This window comes from Salvelinus alpinus, chromosome 19, assembly GCF_045679555.1.
Source record: "Salvelinus alpinus chromosome 19, SLU_Salpinus.1, whole genome shotgun sequence".
NCBI classification, from domain to species: domain Eukaryota; kingdom Metazoa; phylum Chordata; class Actinopteri; order Salmoniformes; family Salmonidae; genus Salvelinus; species Salvelinus alpinus.
The window spans coordinates 13,427,394-13,452,747 of NC_092104.1; positions in this window are offsets into that span (position 1 = coordinate 13,427,394).

Sequence of the window (25,354 nt, forward strand, 5' to 3'; positions counted from 1 at the left end):
CTAGTCTCCTTTATGGCTCTAATCTGATAGTGGTAGTGGGGTGGTAGATGTCTAGTCTCCTTTATGGCTCTAATCTGATCGTGGTAGTGAGGTGGTAGATGTCTAGTCTCCTTTATGGCTCTAATCTGATAGTGGTAGTGGGGTGGTAGATGTCTAGTCTCCCTTATGGCTCTAATCTGATAGTAGTAGTGGGGTGGTAGATGTCTAGTCTCCTTTATGGCTCTAATCTGATAAAGGTAGTGGGGTGGTAGATGTCTAGTGTCCTTTATGGCTCTAATCTGATAGTACTAGTGGGGTGGTAGATGTCTAGTCTCCTTTATTGCTCTAATCTGATAGTGGTAGTGGGGTGGGAGATGTCTAGTCTCCTTTATGGCTCTAATCTGATAGTGGTAGTGGGGTGGTAGATGTCTAGTCTCCTTTATGGCTCTAATCTGATAGTGGTAGTGGGGTGATAGATGTCTAGTCTCCTTTATGGCTCTAATCTGATAGTGGTAGTGGGGTGGTAGATGTCTAGTCTCCCTTATGGCTCTAATCTGATAGTGGTAGTGGGGTGATAGATGTCTAGTCTCCTTTATGACTCTAATCTGATAGTGGTAGTGGGGTGGTAGATGTCTAGTCTCCTTTATGGCTCTAATCTGATAGTGGTAATGGGGTGGTAGATGTCTAGTCTCCTGTATGGCTCTAATCTGATAGTGGTAGTGGGGTGGTAGATGTCTAGTCTCCCTTATGGCTCCAATCCGATAGTGGTAGATGTCTAGTCTCCTTTATGGCTCTAATCTGATTGTGGTAGTGGGGTGGTAGATGTCTAGTCTCCCTTATGGCTGTAATCTGATAGTAGTAGTGGGGTGGTAGATGTGTAGTCTCCTTTATGGCTCTAATCTGATAGTGGTAGTGGGGTGGTAGATGTCTAGTCTCCTTTATGGCTCTAATTTGATAGTGGTAGTGGGGTGGTAGATGTCTAGTCTCCCTTATGGCTCTAATCTGGTAGTGGTAGTGGGGTGGTAGATTTCTCCCTTATGGCTCTAATCTGATAGTGGTAGTGGGGTGGTCGATGTCTAGTCTCCTTTATGGCTCTAATCTGATAGTACTAGTGGGGTGGTAGATGTCTAGTCTCCTTTATGGCTCTAATCTGACAGTGGTAGTGGGGTGGTAGATGTCTAGTCTCCTTTATGGCTCTAATCTGATAGTGGTAGTGGGGTGATAGATGTCTAGTCTCCTTTATGGCTCTATTCTGATAGTGGTAGATGTCTAGTCTCTTTATGGCTCTAATTTGACAGTAGTAGTGGGGTGGTAGATGTCTAGTCTCCCTTATGGCTCTAATCTGATAGTAGTAGTGGGGTGGTAGATGTCTAGTCTCCTTTATGGCTCTAATCTGATAGTGGTAGTGGGGTGGTAGATGTCTAGTCTCCCTTATGGCTCTAATCTGATAGTAGTAGTGGGGTGGTAGATGTCTAGTCTCCTTTATGGCTCTAATCTGATTGTGGTAGTGGGGTGATATATGTCTAGTCTCCTTTATGGCTCTAATCTGATAGTGGTAGTGGGGTGGTAGATGTCTAGTCTCCTTTATGGCTCTAATCTGATAAAGGTAGTGGGGTGGTAGATGTCTAGTGTCCTTTATGGCTCTAATCTGATAGTACTAGTGGGGTGGTAGATGTCTAGTCTCCTTTATTGCTCTATTCTGATAGTGGTAATGGGGTGGGAGATGTCTAGTCTCCTTTATGGCTCTAATCTCATAGTGGTATTGGGGTGGTAGATGTCTAGTCTCCTTTATGGCTCTAATCTGATAGTGGTAGTGGGGTGATAGATGTCTAGTCTCCTTTATGGCTCTAATCTGATAGTGGTAGTGGGGTGGTAGATGTCTAGTCTCCCTTATGGCTCTAATCTGATAGTGGTAGTGGGGTGATAGATGTCTAGTCTCCTTTATGACTCTAATCTGATAGTGGTAGTGGGGTGGTAGATGTCTAGTCTCCTTTATGGCTCTAATCTGATAGTGGTAATGGGGTGGTAGATGTCTAGTCTCCTGTATGGCTCTAATCTGATAGTGGTAGTGGGGTGGTAGATGTCTAGTCTCCCTTATGGCTCCAATCCGATAGTGGTAGATGTCTAGTCTCCTTTATGGCTCTAATCTGATTGTGGTAGTGGGGTGGTAGATGTCTAGTCTCCCTTATGGCTGTAATCTGATAGTAGTAGTGGGGTGGTAGATGTGTAGTCTCCTTTATGGCTCTAATCTGATAGTGGTAGTGGGGTGGTAGATGTCTAGTCTCCTTTATGGCTCTAATTTGATAGTGGTAGTGGGGTGGTAGATGTCTAGTCTCCCTTATGGCTCTAATCTGGTAGTGGTAGTGGGGTGGTAGATTTCTCCCTTATGGCTCTAATCTGATAGTGGTAGTGGGGTGGTAGATGTCTAGTCTCCTTTATGGCTCTAATCTGATATAGTGGGGTGGTAGATGTCTAGTCTCCTTTATGGCTCTAATCTGACAGTGGTAGTGGGGTGGTAGATGTCTAGTCTCCTTCATGGCTCTAATCTGATAGTGGTAGTGGGGTGATAGATGTCTAGTCTCCTTTATGGCTCTATTCTGATAGTGGTAGATGTCTGTAGTGGGGTGGTAGATGTCTAGTCTCCCTGGTATGGCTCTAATCTGATAGTAGTAGTGGGGTGGTAGATGTCTAGTCTCCTTTATGGCTCTAATCTGATAGTGGTAGTGGGGTGGTAGATGTCTAGTCTCCCTTATGGCTCTAATCTGATAGTAGTAGTGGGGTGGTAGATGTCTAGTCTCCTTTATGGCTCTAATCTGATTGTGGTAGTGGGGTGATATATGTCTAGTCTCCTTTATGGCTCTAATCTGATAGTGGTAGTGAGGTGGTAGATGTCTAGTCTCCTTTATTGCTCTATTCTGATAGTGGTAGTGGGGTGGGAGATGTCTAGTCTCCTTTATGGCTCTAATCTGATAGTGGTAGTGGGGTGGTAGATGTCTAGTCTCCTTTATGGCTCTAATCTGATAGTGGTAGTGGGGTGGTAGATGTCTAGTCTCCCTTATGGCTCTAATCTGATAGTGGTAGTGGGGTGATAGATGTCTAGTCTCCTTTATGACTCTAATCTGATAGTGGTAGTGGGGTGGTAGATGTCTAGTCTCCTTTATGGCTCTAATCTGATAGTGGTAATGGGGTGGTAGATGTCTAGTCTCCTGTATGGCTCTAATCTGATAGTGGTAGTGGGGTGGTAGATGTCTAGTCTCCCTTATGGCTCCAATCCGATAGTGGTAGATGTCTAGTCTCCTTTATGGCTCTAATCTGATTGTGGTAGTGGGGTGGTAGATGTCTAGTCTCCCTTATGGCTGTAATCTGATAGTAGTAGTGGGGTGGTAGATGTGTAGTCTCCTTTATGGCTCTAATCTGATAGTGGTAGTGGGGTGGTAGATGTCTAGTCTCCTTTATGGCTCTAATTTGATAGTGGTAGTGGGGTGGTAGATGTCTAGTCTCCCTTATGGCTCTAATCTGGTAGTGGTAGTGGGGTGGTAGATTTCTCCCTTATGGCTCTAATCTGATAGTGGTAGTGGGGTGGTCGATGTCTAGTCTCCTTTATGGCTCTAATCTGATAGTACTAGTGGGGTGGTAGATGTCTAGTCTCCTTTATGGCTCTAATCTGACAGTGGTAGTGGGGTGGTAGATGTCTAGTCTCCTTTATGGCTCTAATCTGATAGTGGTAGTGGGGTGATAGATGTCTAGTCTCCTTTATGGCTCTATTCTGATAGTGGTAGATGTCTAGTCTCTTTATGGCTCTAATTTGACAGTAGTAGTGGGGTGGTAGATGTCTAGTCTCCCTTATGGCTCTAATCTGATAGTAGTAGTGGGGTGGTAGATGTCTAGTCTCCTTTATGGCTCTAATCTGATAGTGGTAGTGGGGTGGTAGATGTCTAGTCTCCCTTATGGCTCTAATCTGATAGTAGTAGTGGGGTGGTAGATGTCTAGTCTCCTTTATGGCTCTAATCTGATTGTGGTAGTGGGGTGATATATGTCTAGTCTCCTTTATGGCTCTAATCTGATAGTGGTAGTGAGGTGGTAGATGTCTAGTCTCCTTTATTGCTCTATTCTGATAGTGGTAATGGGGTGGGAGATGTCTAGTCTCCTTTATGGCTCTAATCTGATAGTGGTAGTGGGGTGGTAGATGTCTAGTCTCCTTTATGGCTCTAATCTGATAGTGGTAGTGGGGTGGTAGATGTCTAGTCTCCCTTATGGCTCTAATCTGATAGTGGTAGTGGGGTGATAGATGTCTAGTCTCCTTTATGACTCTAATCTGATAGTGGTAGTGGGGTGGTAGATGTCTAGTCTCCTTTATGGCTCTAATCTGATAGTGGTAATGGGGTGGTAGATGTCTAGTCTCCTGTATGGCTCTAATCTGATAGTGGTAGTGGGGTGGTAGATGTCTAGTCTCCCTTATGGCTCCAATCCGATAGTGGTAGATGTCTAGTCTCCTTTATGGCTCTAATCTGATAGTGGTAGTGGGGTGGTAGATGTCTAGTCTCCCTTATGGCTGTAATCTGATAGTAGTAGTGGGGTGGTAGATGTGTAGTCTCCTTTATGGCTCTAATCTGATAGTGGTAGTGGGGTGGTAGATGTCTAGTCTCCTTTATGGCTCTAATTTGATAGTGGTAGTGGGGTGGTAGATGTCTACTCTCCCTTATGGCTCTAATCTGGTAGTGGTAGTGGGGTGGTAGATTTCTCCCTTATGGCTCTAATCTGATAGTGGTAGTGGGGTGGTCGATGTCTAGTCTCCTTTATGGCTCTAATCTGATAGTACTAGTGGGGTGGTAGATGTCTAGTCTCCTTTATGGCTCTAATCTGACAGTGGTAGTGGGGTGGTAGATGTCTAGTCTCCTTTATGGCTCTAATCTGATAGTGGTAGTGGGGTGATAGATGTCTAGTCTCCTTTATGGCTCTATTCTGATAGTGGTAGATGTCTAGTCTCTTTATGGCTCTAATTTGACAGTAGTAGTGGGGTGGTAGATGTCTAGTCTCCCTTATGGCTCTAATCTGATAGTAGTAGTGGGGTGGTAGATGTCTAGTCTCCTTTATGGCTCTAATCTGATAGTGGTAGTGGGGTGGTAGATGTCTAGTCTCCCTTATGGCTCTAATCTGATAGTAGTAGTGGGGTGGTAGATGTCTAGTCTCCTTTATGGCTCTAATCTGATTGTGGTAGTGGGGTGATAGATGTCTAGTCTCCTTTATGGCGCTAATCTGATAGTGGTAGTGGGGTGGTAGATGTCTAGTCTCCTTTATGGCTCTAATCTGATAGTGGTAGTGGGGTTGTAGATGTCTAGTCTCCTTTATGGCTCTAATCTGATAGTGGTAGTGAGGTGGAAGATGTATAGTCTCCTTTATGGCTCTAATCTGACAGTAGTAGTGGGGTGGTAGATGTCTAGTCTCCCTTATGGCTCTAATCTGATAGTAGTAGTGGGGTGGTAGATGTCTAGTCTCCTTTATGGCTCTAATCTTATAGTGGTAGTGGGGTGGTAGATGTCTAGTCTCCCTTATGGCTCTAATCTGATAGTAGTAGTGGGGTGGTAGATGTCTAGTCTCCTTTATGGCTCTAATCTGATAGTGGTAGATGTCTAGTGTCCTTTATGGCTCTAATCTGATAGTACTAGTGGGGTGGTAGATGTCTAGTCTCCTTTATTGCTCTAATCTGATAGTGGTAATGGGGTGGGAGATGTCTAGTCTCCTTTATGGCTCTAATCTGATAGTGGTATTGGGGTGGTAGATGTCTAGTCTCCTTTATGGCTCTAATCTGATAGTGGTAGTGGGGTGGTAGATGTCTAGTCTCCTTTATGGCTCTAATCTGATAGTGGTAGTGGGGTGGTAGATGTCTAGTCTCCTTTATGGCTCTAATCTGATAGTGGTAGTGGGGTGGTAGATGTCTAGTCTCCTTTATGACTCTAATCTGATAGTGGTAGTGGGGTGGTAGATGTCTAGTCTCCTTTATGGCTCTAATCTGATAGTGGTAATGGGGTGGTAGATGTCTAGTCTCCTGTATGGCTCTAATCTGATAGTGGTAGTGGGGTGGTAGATGTCTAGTCTCCCTTATGGCTCCAATCCGATAGTGGTAGATGTCTAGTCTCCTTTATGGCTCTAATCTGATTGTGGTAGTGGGGTGGTAGATGTCTAGTCTCCCTTATGGCTGTAATCTGATAGTAGTAGTGGGGTGGTAGATGTGTAGTCTCCTTTATGGCTCTAATCTGATAGTGGTAGTGGGGTGGTAGATGTCTAGTCTCCTTTATGGCTCTAATTTGATAGTGGTAGTGGGGTGGTAGATGTCTAGTCTCCCTTATGGCTCTAATCTGGTAGTGGTAGTGGGGTGGTAGATTTCTCCCTTATGGCTCTAATCTGATAGTGGTAGTGGGGTGGTCGATGTCTAGTCTCCTTTATGGCTCTAATCTGATAGTACTAGTGGGGTGGTAGATGTCTAGTCTCCTTTATGGCTCTAATCTGACAGTGGTAGTGGGGTGGTAGATGTCTAGTCTCCTTTATGGCTCTAATCTGATAGTGGTAGTGGGGTGATAGATGTCTAGTCTCCTTTATGGCTCTATTCTGATAGTGGTAGATGTCTAGTCTCTTTATGGCTCTAATTTGACAGTAGTAGTGGGGTGGTAGATGTCTAGTCTCCCTTATGGCTCTAATCTGATAGTAGTAGTGGGGTGGTAGATGTCTAGTCTCCTTTATGGCTCTAATCTGATAGTGGTAGTGGGGTGGTAGATGTCTAGTCTCCCTTATGGCTCTAATCTGATAGTAGTAGTGGGGTGGTAGATGTCTAGTCTCCTTTATGGCTCTAATCTGATTGTGGTAGTGGGGTGATATATGTCTAGTCTCCTTTATGGCTCTAATCTGATAGTGGTAGTGAGGTGGTAGATGTCTAGTCTCCTTTATTGCTCTATTCTGATAGTGGTAATGGGGTGGGAGATGTCTAGTCTCCTTTATGGCTCTAATCTGATAGTGGTAGTGGGGTGATAGATGTCTAGTCTCCTTTATGGCTCTAATCTGATAGTGGTAGTGGGGTGGTAGATGTCTAGTCTCCCTTATGGCTCTAATCTGATAGTGGTAGTGGGGTGATAGATGTCTAGTCTCCTTTATGACTCTAATCTGATAGTGGTAGTGGGGTGGTAGATGTCTAGTCTCCTTTATGGCTCTAATCTGATAGTGGTAATGGGGTGGTAGATGTCTAGTCTCCTGTATGGCTCTAATCTGATAGTGGTAGTGGGGTGGTAGATGTCTAGTCTCCCTTATGGCTCCAATCCGATAGTGGTAGATGTCTAGTCTCCTTTATGGCTCTAATCTGATTGTGGTAGTGGGGTGGTAGATGTCTAGTCTCCCTTATGGCTGTAATCTGATAGTAGTAGTGGGGTGGTAGATGTGTAGTCTCCTTTATGGCTCTAATCTGATAGTGGTAGTGGGGTGGTAGATGTCTAGTCTCCTTTATGGCTCTAATTTGATAGTGGTAGTGGGGTGGTAGATGTCTAGTCTCCCTTATGGCTCTAATCTGGTAGTGGTAGTGGGGTGGTAGATTTCTCCCTTATGGCTCTAATCTGATAGTGGTAGTGGGGTGGTAGATGTCTAGTCTCCTTTATGGCTCTAATCTGATAGTAGTAGTGGGGTGGTAGATGTCTAGTCTCCTTTATGGCTCTAATCTGACAGTGGTAGTGGGGTGGTAGATGTCTAGTCTCCTTTATGGCTCTAATCTGATAGTGGTAGTGGGGTGATAGATGTCTAGTCTCCTTTATGGCTCTATTCTGATAGTGGTAGATGTCTAGTCTCTTTATGGCTCTAATTTGACAGTAGTAGTGGGGTGGTAGATGTCTAGTCTCCCTTATGGCTCTAATCTGATAGTAGTAGTGGGGTGGTAGATGTCTAGTCTCCTTTATGGCTCTAATCTGATAGTGGTAGTGGGGTGGTAGATGTCTAGTCTCCCTTATGGCTCTAATCTGATAGTAGTAGTGGGGTGGTAGATGTCTAGTCTCCTTTATGGCTCTAATCTGATTGTGGTAGTGGGGTGATATATGTCTAGTCTCCTTTATGGCTCTAATCTGATAGTGGTAGTGAGGTGGTAGATGTCTAGTCTCCTTTATTGCTCTATTCTGATAGTGGTAATGGGGTGGGAGATGTCTAGTCTCCTTTATGGCTCTAATCTCATAGTGGTATTGGGGTGGTAGATGTCTAGTCTCCTTTATGGCTCTAATCTGATAGTGGTAGTGGGGTGATAGATGTCTAGTCTCCTTTATGGCTCTAATCTGATAGTGGTAGTGGGGTGGTAGATGTCTAGTCTCCCTTATGGCTCTAATCTGATAGTGGTAGTGGGGTGATAGATGTCTAGTCTCCTTTATGACTCTAATCTGATAGTGGTAGTGGGGTGGTAGATGTCTAGTCTCCTTTATGGCTCTAATCTGATAGTGGTAATGGGGTGGTAGATGTCTAGTCTCCTGTATGGCTCTAATCTGATAGTGGTAGTGGGGTGGTAGATGTCTAGTCTCCCTTATGGCTCCAATCCGATAGTGGTAGATGTCTAGTCTCCTTTATGGCTCTAATCTGATAGTGGTAGTGGGGTGGTAGATGTCTAGTCTCCCTTATGGCTGTAATCTGATAGTAGTAGTGGGGTGGTAGATGTGTAGTCTCCTTTATGGCTCTAATCTGATAGTGGTAGTGGGGTGGTAGATGTCTAGTCTCCTTTATGGCTCTAATTTGATAGTGGTAGTGGGGTGGTAGATGTCTACTCTCCCTTATGGCTCTAATCTGGTAGTGGTAGTGGGGTGGTAGATTTCTCCCTTATGGCTCTAATCTGATAGTGGTAGTGGGGTGGTCGATGTCTAGTCTCCTTTATGGCTCTAATCTGATAGTACTAGTGGGGTGGTAGATGTCTAGTCTCCTTTATGGCTCTAATCTGACAGTGGTAGTGGGGTGGTAGATGTCTAGTCTCCTTTATGGCTCTAATCTGATAGTGGTAGTGGGGTGATAGATGTCTAGTCTCCTTTATGGCTCTATTCTGATAGTGGTAGATGTCTAGTCTCTTTATGGCTCTAATTTGACAGTAGTAGTGGGGTGGTAGATGTCTAGTCTCCCTTATGGCTCTAATCTGATAGTAGTAGTGGGGTGGTAGATGTCTAGTCTCCTTTATGGCTCTAATCTGATAGTGGTAGTGGGGTGGTAGATGTCTAGTCTCCCTTATGGCTCTAATCTGATAGTAGTAGTGGGGTGGTAGATGTCTAGTCTCCTTTATGGCTCTAATCTGATTGTGGTAGTGGGGTGGTAGATGTCTAGTCTCCTTTATGGCGCTAATCTGATAGTGGTAGTGGGGTGGTAGATGTCTAGTCTCCTTTATGGCTCTAATCTGATAGTGGTAGTGGGGTGGTAGATGTCTAGTCTCCTTTATGGCTCTAATCTGATAGTGGTAGTGAGGTGGTAGATGTATAGTCTCCTTTATGGCTCTAATCTGACAGTAGTAGTGGGGTGGTAGATGTCTAGTCTCCCTTATGGCTCTAATCTGATAGTAGTAGTGGGGTGGTAGATGTCTAGTCTCCTTTATGGCTCTAATCTTATAGTGGTAGTGGGGTGGTAGATGTCTAGTCTCCCTTATGGCTCTAATCTGATAGTAGTAGTGGGGTGGTAGATGTCTAGTCTCCTTTATGGCTCTAATCTGATAGTGGTAGATGTCTAGTCTCCTTTATGGCTCTAATCTGATAGTGGTAGTGGGGTGGTAGATGTCTAGTCTCCTTTATGGCTCTAATCTGATATTGGTAGTGGGGTGATATATGTCTAGTCTCCTTTATGGCTCTAATCTGACAGTAGTAGTGGGGTGGTAGATGTCTAGTCTCGCTTATGGCTCTAATCTGATAGTAGTAGTGGGGTGTTAGATGTCTAGTCTCCTTTATGGCTCTAATCTGATAGTGGTAGTGGGGTGGTAGATGTCTAGTCTCCTTTATGGCTCTAATCTGATAATGGTAGTGGGGTGGTAGATGTCTAGTCTCCTTTATGGCTCTATTCTGATAGTGGTAATGGGGTGGTAGATGTCTAGTCTCCTTTATGGCTCTATTCTGATAGTGGTAATGGGGTGGTAGATGTCTAGTCTCCTTTATGGCTCTAATCTGATAGTGGTATTGGGGTGGTAGATGTCTAGTCTCCTTTATGGCTCTAATCTGATAGTGGTAGTAGGGTGATAGATGTCTAGTCTCCTTTATGGCTCTAATCTGATAGTGGTAGTGGGGTGGTAGATGTCTAGTCTCCTTTATGGCTCTAATCTGATAGTGGTAGTGAGGTGGTAGATGTCTAGTCTCATTTATAGCTCTAATCTGATAGTGGTAGTGCGGTGGTAGATGTCTAGTCTCCTTATGGCTCTAATCTGATAGTGGTAGTGAGGTGGTAGATGTCTAGTCTCCTTTATGGCTCTAATCTGATAGTGGTAGTGGGGTGATAGATGTCTAGTCTCCTTTATGGCTCTAATCTGATAGTGGTAGATGTCTAGTCTCCTTTATGGCTCTAATCTGATAGTGGTAGTGGGGTGGTAGATGTCTAGTCTCCTTTATGGCTCTAATGTGATATTGGTAGTGGGGTGATAGATGTCTAGTCTCCTTTATGGCTCTAATCTGATAGTGGTAGATGTCTAGTCTCCTTTATGGCTCTAATCTGATAGTGGTAGTGGGGTGGTAGATGTCTAGTCTCCTTTATGGCTCTAATCTGATAGTGGTAGTGGGGTGATAGATGTCTAGTCTCCTTTATGGCTCTAATCTGATAGTGGTAGTGGGGTGGTAGATGTCTAGTCTCCCTTATGGCTCTAATCTGATAGTGGTAGTGGGGTGATAGATGTCTAGTCTCCTTTATGACTCTAATCTGATAGTGGTAGTGGGGTGGTAGATGTCTAGTCTCCTTTATGGCTCTAATCTGATAGTGGTAATGGGGTGGTAGATGTCTAGTCTCCTGTATGGCTCTAATCTGATAGTGGTAGTGGGGTGGTAGATGTCTAGTCTCCCTTATGGCTCCAATCCGATAGTGGTAGATGTCTAGTCTCCTTTATGGCTCTAATCTGATAGTGGTAGTGGGGTGGTAGATGTCTAGTCTCCCTTATGGCTGTAATCTGATAGTAGTAGTGGGGTGGTAGATGTGTAGTCTCCTTTATGGCTCTAATCTGATAGTGGTAGTGGGGTGGTAGATGTCTAGTCTCCTTTATGGCTCTAATTTGATAGTGGTAGTGGGGTGGTAGATGTCTAGTCTCCCTTATGGCTCTAATCTGGTAGTGGTAGTGGGGTGGTAGATTTCTCCCTTATGGCTCTAATCTGATAGTGGTAGTGGGGTGGTCGATGTATAGTGTCCTTTATGTCTCTAATCTGATAGTACTAGTGGGGTGGTAGATGTCTAGTCTCCTTTATGGCTCTAATCTGATAGTGATAGATGTCTAGTCTCCTTTATGGCTCTAATTGGGTAGTGGTAGTGGGGTGGTAGATGTCTAGTCTCCCTTATGGCTCTAATCTGGTAGTGGTAGTGGGGTCTTAGATTTCTCCCTTACGGCTCTAATCTGATAGTGGTAGTGGGGTGGTAGATGTCTAGTCTTCTTTATGGCTCTAATCTGATAGTGGTAGTGGGGTGGTAGATGTCTAGTCTCCTTTATGGCTCTAGTCTGATAGTGGTAGATGTCTAGTCTCCTTTATGTCTCTAATCTGATAGTGGTAGTGGGGTGGTAGATGTCTAGTCTCCTTTATGGTTCTAATCTGATAGTGGTAGTGAGGTGGTAGATGTCTAGTCTCCTTTATGGCTCTAATCTGACAGTAGTAGTGGGGTGGTAGATGTCTAGTCTCCCTTATGGCTCTAATCTGATAGTAGTAGTGGGGTGTTAGATGTCTAGTCTCCTTTATGGCTCTAATCTGATAGTGGTAGTGGGGTGGTAGATGTCTAGTCTCCTTTATGGCTCTAATCTGATAGTGGTAGTGGGGTGGTAGATGTCTAGTCTCCTTTATGGCTCTAATCTGATAATGGTAGTGGGGTGGTAGATGTCTAGTGTCCTTTATGGCTCTAATCTGATAGTGGTAGTGGGGTGGTAGATGTCTAGTCTCCTTTATGGCTCTATTCTGATAGTGGTAATGGGGTGGTAGATGTCTAGTCTCCTTTATGGCTCTAATCTGATAGTGGTATTGGGGTGGTAGATGTCTAGTCTCCTTTATGGCTCTAATCTGATAGTGGTAGTAGGGTGATAGATGTCTAGTCTCCTTTATGGCTCTAATCTGATAGTGGTAGTGGAGTGGTAGATGTCTAGTCTCCCTTATGGCTCTAATCTGATAGTAGTAGTGGGGTGGTAGATGTCTAGTCTCCTTTATGGCTCTAATCTGATAAAGGTAGTGGGGTGGTAGATGTCTAGTGTCCTTTATGGCTCTAATCTGATAGTACTAGTGGGGTGGTAGATGTCTAGTCTCCTTTATTGCTCTATTCTGATAGTGGTAATGGGGTGGTAGATGTCTAGTCTCCTTTATGGCTCTAATCTCATAGTGGTATTGGGGTGTTAGATGTATAGTCTCCTTTATGGCTCTAATCTGATAGTGGTAGTGGGGTGGTAGATGTCTAGTCTCCCTTATGGCTCTAATCTGATAGTAGTAGTGGGGTGGTAGATGTCTAGTCTCCTTTTTGGCTCTAATCTGATAAAGGTAGTGGGGTGGTAGATGTCTAGTGTCCTTTATGGCTCTAATCTGATAGTACTAGTGGGGTGGTAGATGTCTAGTCTCCTTTATTGCTCTATTCTGATAGTGGTAATGGGGTGGTAGATGTCTAGTCTCCTTTATGGCTCTAATCTCATAGTGGTATTGGGGTGGTAGATGTCTAGTCTCCTTTATGGCTCTAATCTGATAGTGGTAGTGGGGTGATAGATGTCTAGTCTCCTTTATGGCTCTAATCTGATAGTGGTAGTGGGGTGGTAGATGTCTAGTCTCCCTTATGGCTCTAATCTGATAGTGGTAGTGGGGTGATAGATGTCTAGTCTCCTTTATGACTCTAATCTGATAGTGGTAGTGGGGTGGTAGATGTCTAGTCTCCTTTATGGCTCTAATCTGATAGTGGTAATGGGGTGGTAGATGTCTAGTCTCCTGTATGGCTCTAATCTGATAGTGGTAGTGGGGTGGTAGATGTCTAGTCTCCCTTATGGCTCCAATCCGATAGTGGTAGATGTCTAGTCTCCTTTATGGCTCTAATCTGATAGTGGTAGTGGGGTGGTAGATGTCTAGTCTCCCTTATGGCTGTAATCTGATAGTAGTAGTGGGGTGGTAGATGTGTAGTCTCCTTTATGGCTCTAATCTGATAGTGGTAGTGGGGTGGTAGATGTCTAGTCTCCTTTATGGCTCTAATTTGATAGTGGTAGTGGGGTGGTAGATGTCTAGTCTCCCTTATGGCTCTAATCTGGTAGTGGTAGTGGGGTGGTAGATTTCTCCCTTATGGCTCTAATCTGATAGTGGTAGTGGGGTGGTAGATGTCTAGTCTCCTTTATGGCTCTAATCTGATACTACTAGTGGGGTGGTAGATGTCTAGTCTCCTTTATGGCTCTAATCTGATAGTGGTAGATGTCTAGTCTCCTTTATGGCTCTAATCTGACAGTGGTAGTGGGGTGGTAGATGTCTAGTCTCCTTTATGGCTCTAATCTGATAGTGGTAGTGGGGTGATAGATGTCTAGTCTCCTTTATGGCTCTATTCTGATAGTGGTAGATGTCTAGTCTCCTTTATGGCTCTAATTTGACAGTAGTAGTGGGGTGGTAGATGTCTAGTCTCTTTATGGCTCTAATTTGACAGTAGTAGTGGGGTGGTAGATGTCTAGTCTCCCTTATGGCTCTAATCTGATAGTAGTAGTGGGGTGGTAGATGTCTAGTCTCCTTTATGGCTCTAATCTGATAGTGGTAGTGGGGTGGTAGATGTCTAGTCTCCCTTATGGCTCTAATCTGATAGTAGTAGTGGGGTGATATATGTCTAGTCTCCTTTATGGCTCTAATCTGATAGTGGTAGTGAGGTGGTAGATGTCTAGTCTCCTTTATGGCTCTAATCTGATAGTGGTAGTGGGGTTGTAGATGTCTAGTCTCCTTTATGGCTCTAATCTGATAGTGGTAGTGAGGTGGAAGATGTCTAGTCTCCTTTATGGCTCTAATCTGACAGTAGTAGTGGGGTGGTAGATGTCTAGTCTCCCTTATGGCTCTAATCTGATAGTAGTAGTGGGGTGGTAGATGTCTAGTCTCCTTTATGGCTCTAATCTTATAGTGGTAGTGGGGTGGTAGATGTCTAGTCTCCCTTATGGCTCTAATCTGATAGTAGTAGTGGGGTGGTAGATGTCTAGTCTCCTTTATGGCTCTAATCTGATAGTGGTAGATGTCTAGTCTCCTTTATGGCTCTAATCTGATAGTGGTAGTGGGGTGGTAGATGTCTAGTCTCCTTTATGGCTCTAATCTGATATTGGTAGTGGGGTGATATATGTCTAGTCTCCTTTATGGCTCTAATCTGATAGTGGTAGTGGGGTGGTAGATGTCTAGTCTCCTTTATGGCTCTAATCTGATAGTGGTTAGTGGGGTGGTAGATGTCTAGTCTCCTTTATGGCTCTAAGTTGATAGTGGTAGTGGGGTGGTAGATGTCTAGTCTCCCTTATGGCTCTAATCTGGTAGTGGTAGTGGGGTCTTAGATTTCTCCCTTACGGCTCTAATCTGATAGTGGTAGTGGGGTGGTAGATGTCTAGTCTCCCTTATGGCTCTAATCTGGTAGTTGTAGTGGGGTGGTAGATTTCTCCCTTATGGCTCTAATCTGATAGTGGTAGTGGGGTGGTCGATGTGTAGTGTCCTTTATGGCTCTAATCTGATAAAACTAGTGGGGTGGTAGATGTCTAGTCTCCTTTATGGCTCTAATCTGATAGTGGTAGATGTCTAGTCTCCTTTATGACTCTAATCTGATAGTGGTAGTGGGGTGGTAGATGTCTAGTCTCCTTTATGGCTCTAATATGATAGTGGTAATGGGGTGGTATATGTCTAGTCTCCTGTATGGCTCTAATCTGATAGTGGTAGTGGGGTGGTAGATGTCTAGTCTCCCTTATGGCTCTAATCTGATAGTGGTAGTGGGGTGATAGATGTCTAGTCTCCTTTATGGCTCTAATCTGATAGTGGTAGTGGGGTGGTAGATGTCTAGTGTCCTTTATGGCTCTAATCTGATAGTGGTAGTGGGGTGATAGATGTCTAGTCTCCTTTATGGCTCTAATCTGATAGTGGTAGTGAGGTGGTAGATGTCTAGTCTCCTTTATGGCTCTAATCTGATAGTGGTAGTGGGGTGGTAGATGTCTAGTCTCCTTTATGGCTCTATTCTGATAGTGGTAGTGGGGTGATAGATGTCTAGTCTCCTTTATGGCTCTAATTGGATAGTGGTAGTGGGGTGGTAGATGTCTAGTCTCCCTTATGGCTCTAATCTGGTAGTGGTAGTGGGGTCTTAGATTTCTCCCTTACGGCTCTAATCTGATAGTGGTAGTGGGGTGGTAGATGTCTAGTCTTCTTTATGGCTCTAATCTGATAGTGGTAGTGGGGTGGTAGATGTCTAGTCTCCTTTATGGCTCTAATCTGATAGTGGTAGATGTCTAGTCTCCTTTATGGCTCTAATCTGATAGTGGTAGTGGGGTGGTAGATGTCTAGTCTCCTTTATGGTTCTAATCTGATAGTGGTAGTGGGGTGATAGATGTCTAGTCTCCTTTATGGCTCTAATCTGACAGTAGTAGTGGGGTGGTAGATGTCTAGTCTCGCTTATGGCTCTAATCTGATAGTAGTAGTGGGGTGTTAGATGTCTAGTCTCCTTTATGGCTCTAATCTGATAGTGGTAGTGGGGTGGTAGATGTCTAGTCTCCTTTATGGCTCTAATCTGATAATGGTAGTGGGGTGGTAGATGTCTAGTCTCCTTTATGGCTCTATTCTGATAGTGGTAATGGGGTGGTAGATGTCTAGTCTCCTTTATGGCTCTATTCTGATAGTGGTAATGGGGTGGTAGATGTCTAGTCTCCTTTATGGCTCTAATCTGATAGTGGTATTGGGGTGGTAGATGTCTAGTCTCCTTTATGGCTCTAATCTGATAGTGGTAGTAGGGTGATAGATGTCTAGTCTCCTTTATGGCTCTAATCTGATAGTGGTAGTGAGGTGGTAGATGTCTAGTCTCATTTATAGCTCTAATCTGATAGTGGTAGTGCGGTGGTAGATGTCTAGTCTCCTTATGGCTCTAATCTGATAGTGGTAGTGAGGTGGTAGATGTCTAGTCTCCTTTATGGCTCTAATCTGATAGTGGTAGTGGGGTGATAGATGTCTAGTCTCCTTTATGGCTCTAATCTGATAGTGGTAGATGTCTAGTCTCCTTTATGGCTCTAATCTGATAGTGGTAGTGGGGTGGTAGATGTCTAGTCTCCTTTATGGCTCTAATGTGATATTGGTAGTGGGGTGATAGATGTCTAGTCTCCTTTATGGCTCTAATCTGATAGTGGTAGATGTCTAGTCTCCTTTATGGCTCTAATCTGATAGTGGTAGTGGGGTGGTAGATGTCTAGTCTCCTTTATGGCTCTAATTTGATAGTGGTAGTGGGGTGGTAGACGTCTAGTCTCCCTTATGGCTCTAATCTGGTAGTGGTAGTGGGGTGGTAGATATCTAGTCTCCTTTATGGCTCTAATCTGATAGTGGTAGTGGGGTGGTAGATGTCTAGTCTCCTTTATGGCTCAAATCTGATAATGGTAGTGGGGTGGTAGATGTCTAGTCTCCTTTATGGCTCTATTCTGATAGTGGTAATGGGGTGGTAGATGTCTAGTCTCCTTTATGGCTCTATTCTGATAGTGGTAATGGGGTGGTAGATGTCTAGTCTCCTTTATGGCTCTAATCTGATAGTGGTATTGGGGTGGTAGATGTCTAGTCTCCTTTATGGCTCTAATCTGATAGTGGTAGTGGGGTGGTAGATGTCTAGTCTCCTTTATGGCTCTAATCTGATAGTGGTAGTGAGGTGGTAGATGTCTAGTCTCATTTATGGCTCTAATCTGATAGTGGTAGTGCGGTGGTAGATGTCTAGTCTCCTTATGGCTCTAATCTGATAGTGGTAGTGAGGTGGTAGATGTCTAGTCTCCTTTATGGCTCTAATCTGATAGTGGTAGTGGGGTGATAGATGTCTAGTCTCCTTTATGGCTCTAATCTGATAGTGGTAGATGTCTAGTCTCCTTTATGGCTCTAATCTGATAGTGGTAGTGGGGTGGTAGATGTCTAGTCTCCTTTATGGCTCTAATGTGATATTGGTAGTGGGGTGATAGATGTCTAGTCTCCTTTATGGCTCTAATCTGATAGTGGTAGATGTCTAGTCTCCTTTATGGCTCTAATCTGATAGTGGTAGTGGGGTGGTAGATGTCTAGTCTCCTTTATGGCTCTAATTTGATAGTGGTAGTGGGGTGGTAGACGTCTAGTCTCCCTTATGGCTCTAATCTGGTAGTGGTAGTGGGGTGGTAGATATCTAGTCTCCTTTATGGCTCTAATCTGATAGTGGTAGATGTCTAGTCTCCTTTATGGCTCTAATCTGATAGTGGTAGATGTCTAGTCTGATAGTGGTAGTGGGATGATAGATGTCTAGTCTCCTTTATGGTTCTAATCTGATAGTGGTAGTGAGGTGGTAGATGTCTAGTCTCCTTTATGGCTCTAATCTGACAGTAGTAGTGGGGTGGTAGATGTCTAGTCTCCTTTATGGCTCTAATCTGATAGTGATAGTGGGGTGGTAGATGTCTAGTCTCCTTTATGGCTCTAATCTGATAGTGGTAGATGTCTAGTCTCCTTTATGGCTCTAATCTGATAGTGGGATGATAGATGTCTAGTCTCCTTTATGGTTCTAATCTGGTAGTGGTAGTGGGGTGGTAGATTTCTCCCTTATGGCTCTAATCTGATAGTGGTAGTGGGGTGGTCGATGTCTAGTGTTCTTTATGGCTCTAATCTGATAGTACTAGTGGGGTGGTAGATGTCTAGTCTCCTTTATGGCTCTAATCTGATAGTGGTAGATGTCTAATCTCCTTTATGACTCTAATCTGATAGTGGTAGTGGGGTGGTAGATGTCTAGTCTCCTTTATGGCTCTAATCTGATAGTGGTAATGGGGTGGTAGATGTCTAGTCTCCTGTATGGCTCTAATCTGATAGTGGTAGTGGGGTGGTAGATGTCTAGTCTCCCTTATGGCTCTAATCTGATAGTGGTAGTGGGGTGATAGATGTCTAGTCTCCTTTATGGCTCTAATCTGATAGTGGTAGTGGGGTTGTAGATGTCTAGTCTCCTTTATGGTTCTAATCTGATAGTGGTAGTGAGGTGGTAGATGTCTAGTCTCCTTTATGGCTCTAATCTGACAGTAGTAGTGGGGTGGTAGATGTCTAGTCTCGCTTATGGCTCTAATCTGATAGTAGTAGTGGGGTGTTAGATGTCTAGTCTCCTTTATGGCTCTAATCTGATAATGGTAGTGGGGTGGTACATGTCTAGTCTCCTTTATGGCTCTATTCTGATAGTGGTAATGGGGTGGTAGATGTCTAGTCTCCTTTATGGCTCTATTCTGATAGTGGTAATGGGGTGGTAGATGTCTAGTCTCCTTTATGGCTCTAATCTGATAGTGGTATTGGGGTGGTAGATGTCTAGTCTCCTTTATGGCTCTAATCTGATAGTGGTAGTAGGGTGATAGATGTCTAGTCTCCTTTATGGCTCTAATCTGATAGTGGTAGTGGGGTGGTAGATGTCTAGTCTCCTTTATGGCTCTAATCTGATAGTGGTAGTGAGGTGGTAGATGTCTAGTCTCATTTATAGCTCTAATCTGATAGTGGTAGTGCGGTGGTAGATGTCTAGTCTCCTTATGGCTCTAATCTGATAGTGGTAGTGGGGTGGTAGATGTCTAGTCTCCTTTATGGCTCTAATCTGATAGTGGTAGTGGGGTGGTAGATGTCTAGTCTCCTTTCTGGCTCTAATCTGATAGTGGTAGTGGGGTGGTAGATGTCTAGTCTCCTTTATGGCTCTAATCTGATAGTGGTAGTGGGGTGATAGATGTCTAGTCTCCTTTATGGCTCTAATCTGATAGTGGTAGATGTCTAGTCTCCTTTATGGCTCTAATCTGATAGTGGTAGTGGGGTGGTAGATGTCTAGTCTCCTTTATGGCTCTAATTTGATAGTGGTAGTGGGGTGGTAGACGTCTAGTCTCCCTTATGGCTCTAATCTGATAGTGGTAGTGGGGTGGTAGATGTCTAGTCTCCTTTATGGCTCTAATCTGATAGTGGTAGTGGTAGATGTCTAGTCTCCTTTATGGCTCTAATCTGATAGTGGTAGATGTCTAGTCTGATAGTGGTAGTGGGATGATAGATGTCTAGTCTCCTTTATGGTTCTAATCTGATAGTGGTAGTGAGGTGGTAGATGTCTAGTCTCCTTTATGGCTCTAATCTGACAGTAGTAGTGGGGTGGTAGATGTCTAGTCTCCTTTATGGCTCTAATCTGATAGTGATAGTGGGGTGGTAGATGTCTAGTCTCCTTTATGGCTCTAATCTGATAGTGGTAGATGTCTAGTCTCCTTTATGGCTCTAATCTGATAGTGGGATGATAGATGTCTAGTCTCCTTTATGGTTCTAATCTGGTAGTGGTAGTGGGGTGGTAGATTTCTCCCTTATGGCTCTAATCTGATAGTGGTAGTGGGGTGGTCGATGTCTAGTGTTCTTTATGGCTCTAATCTGATAGTACTAGTGGGGTGGTAGATGTCTAGTCTCCTTTATGGCTCTAATCTGATAGTGGTAGATGTCTAGTCTCCTTTATGACTCTAATCTGATAGTGGTAGTGGGGTGGTAGATGTCTAGTCTCCTTTATGGCTCTAATCTGATAGTGGTAATGGGGTGGTAGATGTCTAGTCTCCTGTATGGCTCTAATCTGATAGTGGTAGTGGGGTGGTAGATGTCTAGTCTCCCTTATGGCTCTAATCTGATAGTGGTAGTGGGGTGATAGATGTCTAGTCTCCTTTATGGCTCTATTCTGATAGTGGTAGTGGGGTGGTAGATGTCTAGTCTCCTTTATGGCTCTATTCTGATAGTGGTAGTGGGGTGGTAGATGTCTAGTCTCCTTTATGGCTCTAATCTGATAGTGGTATTGGGGTGGTAGATGTCTAGTCTCCTTTATGGCTCTAATCTGATAGTGGTAGTGGGGTGGTAGATGTCTAGTCTCCTTTATGGCTCTAATCTGATAGTGGTAGTGAGGTGGTAGATGTCTAGTCTCCTTTATAGCTCTAATCTGATAGTGGTAGTGCGGTGGTAGATGTCTAGTCTCCTTATGGCTCTAATCTGATAGTGGTAGTGAGGTGGTAGATGTCTAGTCTCCTTTATGGCTCTAATCTGATAGTGGTAGTGGGGTGATAGATGTCTAGTCTCCTTTATGGCTCTAATCTGATAGTGGTAGATGTCTAGTCTCCTTTATGGCTCTAATCTGATAGTGGTAGTGGGGTGGTAGATGTCTAGTCTCCTTTATGGCTCTAATGTGATATTGGTAGTGGGGTGATAGATGTCTAGTCTCCTTTATGGCTCTAATCTGATAGTGGTAGATGTCTAGTCTCCTTTATGGCTCTAATCTGATAGTGGTAGTGGGGTGGTAGATGTCTAGTCTCCTTTATGGCTCTAATTTGATAGTGGTAGTGGGGTGGTAGACGTCTAGTCTCCCTTATGGCTCTAATCTGGTAGTGGTAGTGGGGTGGTAGATATCTAGTCTCCTTTATGGCTCTAATCTGATAGTGGTAGATGTCTAGTCTCCTTTATGGCTCTAATCTGATAGTGGTAGATGTCTAGTCTGATAGTGGTAGTGGGATGATAGATGTCTAGTCTCCTTTATGGTTCTAATCTGATAGTGGTAGTGAGGTGGTAGATGTCTAGTCTCCTTTATGGCTCTAATCTGACAGTAGTAGTGGGGTGGTAGATGTCTAGTCTCCTTTATGGCTCTAATCTGATAGTGATAGTGGGGTGGTAGATGTCTAGTCTCCTTTATGGCTCTAATCTGATAGTGGTAGATGTCTAGTCTCCTTTATGGCTCTAATCTGATAGTGGGATGATAGATGTCTAGTCTCCTTTATGGTTCTAATCTGGTAGTGGTAGTGGGGTGGTAGATTTCTCCCTTATGGCTCTAATCTGATAGTGGTAGTGGGGTGGTCGATGTCTAGTGTTCTTTATGGCTCTAATCTGATAGTACTAGTGGGGTGGTAGATGTCTAGTCTCCTTTATGGCTCTAATCTGATAGTGGTAGATGTCTAATCTCCTTTATGACTCTAATCTGATAGTGGTAGTGGGGTGGTAGATGTCTAGTCTCCTTTATGGCTCTAATCTGATAGTGGTAATGGGGTGGTAGATGTCTAGTCTCCTGTATGGCTCTAATCTGATAGTGGTAGTGGGGTGGTAGATGTCTAGTCTCCCTTATGGCTCTAATCTGATAGTGGTAGTGGGGTGGTAGATGTCTAGTCTCCTTTATGGCTCTAATCTGATAGTGGTAGTGGGGTTGTAGATGTCTAGTCTCCTTTATGGTTCTAATCTGATAGTGGTAGTGAGGTGGTAGATGTCTAGTCTCCTTTATGGCTCTAATCTGATAGTGGTAGTGGGGTGGTAGATGTCTAGTCTCCTTTATGGCTCTAATCTGATAGTGGTAGTGGGGTGTTAGATGTCTAGTCTCCTTTATGGCTCTAATCTGATAGTGGTAGTGGGGTGGTACATGTCTAGTCTCCTTTATGGCTCTAATCTGATAGTGGTAGTGGGGTGGTAGATGTCTAGTCTCCTTTATGGCTCTATTCTGATAGTGGTAATGGGGTGGTAGATGTCTAGTCTCCTTTATGGCTCTAATCTGATAGTGGTATTGGGGTGGTAGATGTCTAGTCTCCTTTATGGCTCTAATCTGATAGTGGTAGTAGGGTGATAGATGTCTAGTCTCCTTTATGGCTCTAATCTGATAGTGGTAGTGGGGTGGTAGATGTCTAGTCTCCTTTATGGCTCTACTCTGATAGTGGTAGTGAGGTGGTAGATGTCTAGTCTCCTTTATAGCTCTAATCTGATAGTGGTAGTGGGGTGGTAGATGTCTAGTCTCCTTTATGGCTCTAATCTGATAGTGGTAGTGGGGTGGTAGATGTCTAGTCTCCTTTATGGCTCTAATCTGATAGTAGTGGGGTGGTAGATGTCTAGTCTCCTTTCTGGCTCTAATCTGATAGTGGTAGTGGGGTGGTAGATGTCTAGTCTCCTTTATGGCTCTAATCTGATAGTGGTAGTGGGGTGATAGATGTCTAGTCTCCTTTATGGCTCTAATCTGATAGTGGTAGATGTCTAGTCTCCTTTATGGCTCTAATCTGATAGTGGTAGTGGGGTGGTAGATGTCTAGTCTCCTTTATGGCTCTAATTTGATAGTGGTAGTGGGGTGGTAGACGTCTAGTCTCCCTTATGGCTCTAATCTGGTAGTGGTAGTGGGGTGGTAGATATCTAGTCTCCTTTATGGCTCTAATCTGATAGTGGTAGATGTCTAGTCTCCTTTATGGCTCTAATCTGATAGTGGTAGATGTCTAGTCTGATAGTGGTAGTGGGATGATAGATGTCTAGTCTCCTTTATGGTTCTAATCTGATAGTGGTAGTGAGGTGGTAGATGTCTAGTCTCCTTTATGGCTCTAATCTGACAGTAGTAGTGGGGTGGTAGATGTCTAGTCTCCTTTATGGCTCTAATCTGATAGTGATAGTGGGGTGGTAGATGTCTAGTCTCCTTTATGGCTCTAATCTGATAGTGGTAGATGTCTAGTCTCCTTTATGGCTCTAATCTGATAGTGGGATGATAGATGTCTAGTCTCCTTTATGGTTCTAATCTGGTAGTGGTAGTGGGGTGGTAGATTTCTCCCTTATGGCTCTAATCTGATAGTGGTAGTGGGGTGGTCGATGTCTAGTGTTCTTTATGGCTCTAATCTGATAGTACTAGTGGGGTGGTAGATGTCTAGTCTCCTTTATGGCTCTAATCTGATAGTGGTAGATGTCTAATCTCCTTTATGACTCTAATCTGATAGTGGTAGTGGGGTGGTAGATGTCTAGTCTCCTTTATGGCTCTAATCTGATAGTGGTAATGGGGTGGTAGATGTCTAGTCTCCTGTATGGCTCTAATCTGATAGTGGTAGTGGGGTGGTAGATGTCTAGTCTCCCTTATGGCTCTAATCTGATAGTGGTAGTGGGGTGATAGATGTCTAGTCTCCTTTATGGCTCTAATCTGAGAGTGGTAGTGGGATGGTAGATGTCTAGTCTCCCTTATGGCTCTAATCTGATAGTAGTAGTGGGGTGGTAGATGTCTAGTCTCCTTTATGGCTCTAATCTGATAGTGGTAGTGGGGTGATAGATGTCTAGTCTCCTTTATGGCTCTAATCTGATAGTGGTAGTGAGGTGGTAGATGTCTAGTCTCATTTATGGCTCTAATCTGATAGTGGTAGTGGGGTGGTAGATGTCTAGTCTCCTTTATGGCTCTAATCTGATAGTGGTAGTGGGGTTATAGATGTCTAGTCTCCTTTATGGCTCTAATCTGATAGTGGTAGTGGGGTGGTAGATGTCTAGTCTCCTTTATGGCTCTAATTTGATAGTGGTAGTGGGGTGGTAGATGTCTAGTCTACCTTATGGCTCTAATCTGGTAGTGGTAGTGGGGTCTTAGATTTCTCCCTTACGGCTCTAATCTGATAGTGGTAGTGGGGTGGTAGATGTCTAGTCTTCTTTATGGCTCTAATCTGACAGTAGTAGTGGGGTGGTAGATGTCTAGTCTCCCTTATGGCTCTAATCTGATAGTAGTAGTGGGGTGGTAGATGTCTAGTCTCCTTTATGGCTCTAATCTGATAGTGGTAGTGGGGTGGTAGATGTCTAGTCTCCTTTATGGCTCTAATCTGATAGTGGTAGATGTCTAGTCTCCTTTATGGCTCTAATCTGATAGTGGTAGTGGGATGATAGATGTCTAGTCTCCTTTATGGTTCTAATCTGATATCGGTAGTGAGGTGGTAGATGTCTAGTCTCCTTTATGGCTCTAATCTGACAGTAGTAGTGGGGTGGTAGATGTCTAGTCTCCCTTATGGCTCTAATCTGATAGTAGTAGTGGGGTGGTAGATGTCTAGTCTCCTTTATGGCTCTAATCTGATAGTGGTAGTGGGGTGGTAGATGTCTAGTCTCCTTTATGGCTCTAATCTGATAGTGGTAATGAGGTGATAGATGTCTAGTCTCCTTTATGGCTCTAATCTGATAGTGGTAGTGGGGTGGTAGATGTCTAGTCTCCTTTATGGCTCTAATCTGATAGTGGTAGATGTCTAGTCTCCTTTATGGCTCTAATCTGATAGTGGTAGTGGGATGATAGATGTCTAGTCTCCTTTATGGTTCTAATCTGGTAGTGGTAGTGGGGTGGTAGATGTCTAGTCTCCTTTATGGCTCTAATCTGATAGTGGTAGATGTCTAGTCTCCTTTATGGCTATACTCTGATAGTGGTAGTGGGGTGGTAGATGTCTAGTCTCCTTATGGCTCTAATCTGATAGTGGTAGTGAGGTGGTAGATGTCTAGTCTCCTTTATGGCTCTAATCTGATAGTGGTAGTGGGGTGATAGATGTGTAGTCTCCTTTATGGCTCTAATCTGATAGTGGTAATGGGGTGGTAGATGTCTAGTCTCCTTTATGGCTCTAATCTGATAGTGGTAGATGTCTAGTCTCCTTTATGGCTCTAATCTGATAGTGGTAGTGGGATGATAGATGTCTAGTCTCCTTTATGGTTCTAATCTGGTAGTGGTAGTGGGGTGGTAGATGTCTAGTCTCCTTTATGGCTCTAATCTGATAGTGGTAGATGTCTAGTCTCCTTTATGGCTCTAATCTGATAGTGGTAGATGTCTAGTCTCCTTTATGGCTCTAATCTGATAGTGGTAGTGGGATGATAGATGTCTAGTCTCCTTTATGGTTCTAATCTGTTAGTGGTAGTGGGGCTGTAGATTTCTCCCTTATGGCTCTAATCTGATAGTGGTAGTGGGGTGGTCGATGTCTAGTGTCCTTTATTGCTCTAATCTGATAGTACTAGTGGGGTGGTAGATGTCTAGTCTCCTTTATGGCTCTAATCTGATAGTGGTAGATGTCTAGTCTCCTTTATGGCTCTAATCTGATAGTGGTAGATGTCTAGTCTCCTTTATGGCTCTAATCTGATAGTGGTAGTGGGATGATAGATGTCTAGTCTCCTTTATGGTTCTAATCTGTTAGTGGTAGTGGGGCTGTAGATTTCTCCCTTATGGCTCTAATCTGATAGTGGTAGTGGGTTGGTCGATGTCTAGTGTCCTTTATTGCTCTAATCTG